Here is a 6,852-nt window from a genome sequence, read left to right as displayed (position 1 = left end):
GTTCTTCAATTGTAATAGTCTATTGTGTATACGCTTATTCACTAACTTGGTCGGAAAACAATTATTTATAAGAATGTCTTTAACAATTTTGACATTTGCATGATGAAACCGATCATGAGATAACAAAACAGCACGGTCAACCAAGTTAGTTATAGTATTAATTTTATATTTGTGTGGGTGATTGGAGAAGTAATTTATATATCGTCCCGAAAAGGTCGGTTTTCTGTACCAGTTCGTAATTAGCCTCTCACCATCTCTTATGAATGTATCAAGAAACGGTATTGAGTTATCAACCTCGGTTTCGAAGGTGAACTGTAAACGGGGGTGGTAGTTATTAAAGATGTCAAGCATCTAGTTAATAAAAGATGTTAGTTAACTTACGTTAACATGACGTACCTGAGACGTCAGACTTTAGACTAATAAAAGATGTTAGTTGACTGACTTTAACACGACGTATCTGGTTTGTCAGTTTGTAGACCAGTGCCCAACCCAAGTAGCAAAGTGACGTCAGAAGATGACACTGACATAATGACGTCTATTTTTAGTCATTTTTGGTCTATGACGTCGGCGACTAATAATGGACGTTTATAAGACGATGATAACTATTTCATGCAGTGTTATAGTTATCAAGAAGATATCATTACAAGATTTTTGAACACTTTAAAGATATACTTGTTATAGACAAGTACAGTTACTAAAGAAGCATCAGGGTCAGAAGATCGTCACTGTTCACTGGATCATCGAAGTCAAGCAACACGGGCGCGGTACTGTATTAGGATGGGTGACCGCCTTGAGAGAGCGGGGCTATACGCACATGATATGTAAAGAAACAGTTAAAAAAGTGGTTTTTTTCATAGATAAAGAAAAAGAACGTTTTTTTATAAACGTTTGTTATAAGTGGACATTTTAACATTTTAATTTCATAAAAAACAATGTAGATTAAAGAGTTGTCGTCTATTTGATGACATTTTATGGTCAGTCTTGTGACTGCCGTTCCAAGATGTCGTCCAAATGTTCAAAATCTGACGTACTTTTATTTCGTCCCGGCGACGTCATTAATTGCGTATTAGTGACGTCAATATATGACGTCACGGAGATGAGACAAAAGTACGTCATTTTTACGGTACTTTGACGTCATTTCATAACGTCGCAATCGTCAGAACATGACCAAAAAATGACGTTAAATAGACGTCATCTTGCTACCTAGGGGATATATAGTTAGGTAAGAAACAAAAACGAAGATACCGCGAATGAAGACAGGGAAAAGAGCGGTAAAATTTGAGGAAAAGATCAGGGAAACCACATCTAACAGAATACTTAAAGAATGTGTGATTGAAATAGAAAGACCAGGCAAAATAAGACCAGATGGGAGATAGACAGAGAAATGTACTTTTGTAGGAACGGTACGTCTGAAGAGGAAATAAAAAGAATAAGAGAAGAAGGAGAAGATGTTACAGTTAGGTTAATCGAAAGAGATATAGAAATTCAGAAACAGATACAATTTAATAGAATACAAGAGTCTAGATTTGGGAAAATATATAAAGAACTTTATTCGATAGAGATACCAGAGTATTTAAGGAAACCAGGAAAGAAGGACCAACAGAAAATTATAGCAAGGTTTAGATACGGGAACAAAGAGCTGAGTAGTAATTCTTGGCGAGATCACGAGGAAAGACTTTGTAGAATATATCAAAAGGAAATTGAGACAATAGAGCATCTATCAAAGAGATGTAAGGAAGAGATAAGAAGTAACATGAGCATGGCGCAATTACTGACGGGGAAGGGAGAAGGAATTAGCTGGATGAAAAAGATTATTAAAATAAGAACAGATAATAGAACCAAAGACAAAAGAGCGTTTTAGAGCAAAAACCATATTAAGGGGGAATATACACCTAGAAACGAAAAAAAAAGGTAATTTTCGGGAATTTTTTTCAGGGGAACTATTGAAATTGTCGGGTCGGGGTTTTTTGTAGTTAAAAATACACACTTTCAAGAATGTTTTAAATTTTTTTTATTAAAAAATGTTGCAAATTCACGGAGTATTGGAGTCGTCTACGGAGTGCCGTAAAAAAGACAGTACCTTGCGGCGCTCCGTCAAAAATCATCTAAAACAAAAAAATCAAACAGGAAATGAAAATAGATACTATCTTTGGCGGGTCGTAGCCGATTTTAAAAATATTGATTTTTTACAAAATGGCGGGCGCTTGAACTCAACGTAGCGATCTTGAAATGCGCGTATTTTAAGAGTTTATTCTTTGAATTTGTACACTATACGAATTATATCCGCGATACGATATATTTTTATTTTTCTCAACATTTTTCTCTTGAGTTGCATCAATTAAGGGGTTCTTTGAAAATTATGGAGGTGAGCTAATCGAAACTACATACATCACTTTGAAAACTCATAAATAGCTCCTAATTCTGCCGCAAAGATTGATTTAATATTTCTATTTTTACGTCAATATTTCTATTTTAACGTTGCCTCAACTCTCCCCTCCACAAAAAATATTAAATTCCTGCCTAGTGTGAGAAATTTTTAATTTGCAGGATATTAAATCTCATAAATAGCTTGTAATTTTGCGTTACTTGTTTTTTAATTTCTGCAAAATGGAGGTGGTGCCATCTCAACAGAGGTCTTGATAAAAATGTGCCCAATCTTGGCATATCGAGTTACTATCAGTACTATCACTTTTTAACAAAGGAACACAAGTAGTAGTAGTAGTAGTATAGTTTATTTCCAATTCCAGAGAATTACAGAAATGGCGTTTTGTAAGGACGTACCCAACCCCAAAGGAACACAAATATTCCTCACTGACTTTAATAACTTTCAGAAAGATAAAATATAGACATAAAAAATATAGAGACATAAAACATATTTTTTAGCTACCCACACAGCAAAATATATCTGAGATATAGCCAGATATCTTTGTGCTTACAATTTTAAGTCAAATCTGAGATATCTTATTTTCAGATATTCACAGAATATTTGCAGGACATCATTACTCGATATCACATTATATCTTTGAAAAAGATATCTCTGTATCATTTGCATTCAAATATATGGCCGATTCACAGTTACTCTTATATTTTATAAAGATCAACTCAAGTTTATTCGTAGTCAATAAAAGAATCCGAGAAGACTTGGACGCCGTACCGATTCGTCCCGACAAAAGCCACATGCCGCGAGGGGACTCGTCTGCAAATTTAAGCCATTTCTTTGTCTTTTGATGTAAATTATTTCTGATATTAAATGCTTGTTTAAAAATTGTTCTTGGTCTAGGATTTCTATATCCTTTCAATTAAAATTATGATTGCATTCCAATCTGTGATCAGTTAGCACTGAATGACCACTGCCATTCCTTCTTATATGAGAATCATGTTCTTTAACTCTCGTTTGCAGTTGTCAACCCGTCTGACCAACATAAGATGCCTGACAGTCTTTCCTACGCGAAAAATTAGGGAGAGTATCTTTATGTACTCTGATGCAGCTGTTTAATTTATTTAAACTGACATACGAGAGCCTTACTTTCAGATCTTTCGTTATGTTTTTAAAATTACACAGCTGTTTTGCTCGACCTTTACCTCTCCCCCTCCATGAGCCGCGATAACATTGTAAGAATAGATGTGTCACTGTCCGTCTAAACATCCTCCGAGACACATCTATCTCACCGCTCATCATACGTTTGTGCAATTGATTGACTAGCACTGCGAGCTGACTTTAATGATTGACATCATTTTTTGTAAGTTACGTTACGGTTCTATTTTTATTTTTATTTTTTTGACTCTTTATACGCATTTCTTTGAGGGTAGATGTTACTCCGAATGTCCATAGGTATCTTTAACGAGTCACAATGACAAGGGACATGATACTAGTTCGAATTTTCTGGCGCTCTAGCCAGGAAACTACACACGACGATGTTTGGGAATGCTTTGGAGTGCACATTTGCCCAAACAATTAACGATATCAGTATGACTTGATGTTTGCGGTGTAGAAGGTTTTGTACAGTCATGTATTTATGTAAATTTTACTGTCAGACAATGCGCTGAGGAGGACCCCAAAAAGTGTCGAAACGTTCGTAATTTTTTACCACATGTATTATTTCTAGCACAGGCACACGAAAAAAAGGTCTTGTCCACCAGACGAGACAAACATTTCTATACATTTTTGGGGTGGCTGAATCCGAATCCAGGGTCGGTTTGACTCAGTCAAATCGCATTTCGTTCCTAACCTCAAAAAAGTGATTGAAACAACCGAAAACTGACCCCGATATGTCGGAGAAATGCGGAAATGCGATCTGACCGAGTCAAACCGACTCCGGATTCGGATTCAGCGACCCCAAAAACGTATAGAAATGTTTGTCTCGTCTGGTGGACAAGACTTTTTTCGTGTGCCTGTGTAATTCGAGCGGTAAAACGTCACGCTTGGCTATATTACAATAGCTCGTAATCAGGTTGAACATATTTTTTATAAATACTTAATCGCACGTTAGGAAAATCCTCTCTAGAAAAAAATAAGTTATTTTCTTTCTGAGCAAATACATCTAACTCTCTTTTTACATGACAAATACCGTGTAAGAAAAAATCGCGTTACTTGGAGAAAACTGCATAAAAAAAGAATGGCTATTTGGAAAAGTTTTCTATTTATATGATTTTTTCACTTAGTATGCATGTACCGTGTAAAAAGTGCTTGTATTAAGCCAACTTTGTGACAAAGGAACTTTTTGTAATACATATTGAGAAAATGGATTATGTTTTATTTGTTCAGGGTCTGCTGACAACATATGAAAACTTTAAGTGAAAAGATACGTATATGTGTAAGATATTATGTAATTAAAACACTTATCTATATACTTATTATGACTTATCCGCCTATATAGTTTTTTAGTCTATTACTCGTTTTTTCAACATGATAATATGGAGGGACATGTCTGATTAAAAAATTTTCATTAAGGAGAGGGGGAAACCACTATGACGGTCGGAAAAATTCTATTTTTGTGAATTTTTTTGTGAGAAATAATAAAGGACCCCCGCACCATTCTTAGGAGAAAATGTCTTTCTGCAGATTTGGCTAATTTTTGGATATGTTGTGGTTCTCGTCATTCTGAACAAATGTCTCAATGGGCACAACTTGATCCTATGAGTCGTTTCCACGCTATAAGCCTTTGAAGGTCCAGATTTGACATGTTAGGTATAGGCTTTTTGACTCGATATATGTGACCCTCGGTCTAATGCGTGCGTGCGTGCGTGCGTGTGTGCGTGGGTGGGTTGGTTGGTTGGTTTTTGGGTGTCTGTGTGTGTCACAGCAGAGATAAGGACCCCACGGTTCGTCACTCCCGTAGAATTTTTTTACTCCAAACCCTCTCTGCTGTGTGTGTGTGGAGAGGGGTGTTGATCAATAACATTATTACTCATCAATGAGTATTAGATTGTTTGGATTTTACTGTAGTGGTCTCTGACCAGCATCTAATACGGAATGAAGTAAAGATGCGTCAGGGTACCGTATATTTGGTTCGTGTCTTCCGTAGCCCAGAAACCAGATTACGCTTGCTACGTGTGCACAGGATCCAACAGTTCTTGCTCCGGATTGGCAAGTACAGTAATATCCAAGAATATCGTCTCTATCAATATCATAGTTTTCAAGAGAGTTGTACGCTATCCATAATTGATGTGTTGTCGCATTCCAGAAACATGAAAATTGTCTCACTCTCAAAAAGCCACGTACATTAGTGAGCATATCTACATGGAATTCTTTGTCTTCTTGCTGAAGCCTATTTTGGATATATCCAGCTGAAAGTTGTACCTGATATATTCCGACGGTCAAGTCTCTAAGATAATCTATGTCAAGGCGCGGAAAATCGTAAATCTGGTTGTGGTGCAAGTGAATCCATTTTGCATTTCTCGTATAAAGATTTTCCACTTCTACTCGAACCTGCACAACGTTTGGCTCCTGGAATTTTTTAAATAATTGTTGGGCTAGTTGGACATTAGCACCTTCCATGTGTATTAATGGGTGATATCTATTTATGATTGCTCCTGCTATGCGGAAGAAATTACCGAGATTCGTGATATGCGGCATAACGGTTTGTACGAAGAACTTGAAGATACTTTTTATATGGCCGTTTCTAGCTTCAATTATCCACCTAGTTTTGGTAACTAAACGTGATTTGTTTGCTTGTTCAGTAAAAAATTGACGTTGTCCAGGCTCGAGAATAGATGGCATTTTCACGTGAATTTCCAACGTTTTGACCATAGGTGTAGCATCTCGGTATCCGCGATCAACTACAAGAATGTCTCCATCTTGAAACCATGCTCTCATTGCCTCACCATCTCTGGCATACTCATTTTGGAGCATTTCCGCATCATTATTTCTTGAATCTGAAAAATATGGTCCTTGGATTGTGAGTATGTAGCCATCCGGAGCCAGAATAAAAGCAGGTTTAACTAAATGGCGACCTTTATGATGACAATAAGATTGTCTCAAGATACGGAAATTACTGCTTGTTTGAAATCTGCGCTCGTTTCGGTAGAATAGAAGAGAGTATACTGTCATCTGTTGCATGTAGTGCGGTAGTATGTGATTCCGTGAACACACTCAAGGTGGCAGGCCTTGCTTAGCTAGTAACTGTTGTCTTCGCGCTCACCGCGCACACCGTACTGCGCAACCGTTTCTAATCTACGCGTTTACTGCGTGGAGGGAAGCGCTTGAGAAGGGGAAGGGCTCGCGGGCACACTGCCCGGCCAACCGCCACTTTCCTGTTCATTCTTGTTCACGAGTTCACGATTGATCATCGCTGCGTATTTAGTTCTGGCAATCGGCCTTTATAAGCTATATCTGTGGTAAAGGAAGGATAA

At 37.2% G+C, this 6,852-nt stretch overlaps 1 protein-coding gene across 2 annotated transcripts in view; it reads left to right on the top strand.

Moving 5' to 3' along the window:
- LOC139821092 (uncharacterized) overlaps window positions 1-6,852 on the top strand; it is a 71,082-nt gene that overhangs the window by 48,985 nt on the left and 15,245 nt on the right. The gene's annotated exons all lie outside the window — the stretch shown is intronic.

This window comes from Temnothorax longispinosus, chromosome 10 (genome assembly GCF_030848805.1).
Source record: "Temnothorax longispinosus isolate EJ_2023e chromosome 10, Tlon_JGU_v1, whole genome shotgun sequence".
Classification (NCBI taxonomy): Eukaryota; Metazoa; Arthropoda; class Insecta; order Hymenoptera; family Formicidae; genus Temnothorax; species Temnothorax longispinosus.
The sequence above is the reverse complement of the archived record's forward strand: the minus strand, read 5'-3'. Positions and strand labels throughout refer to the sequence as shown.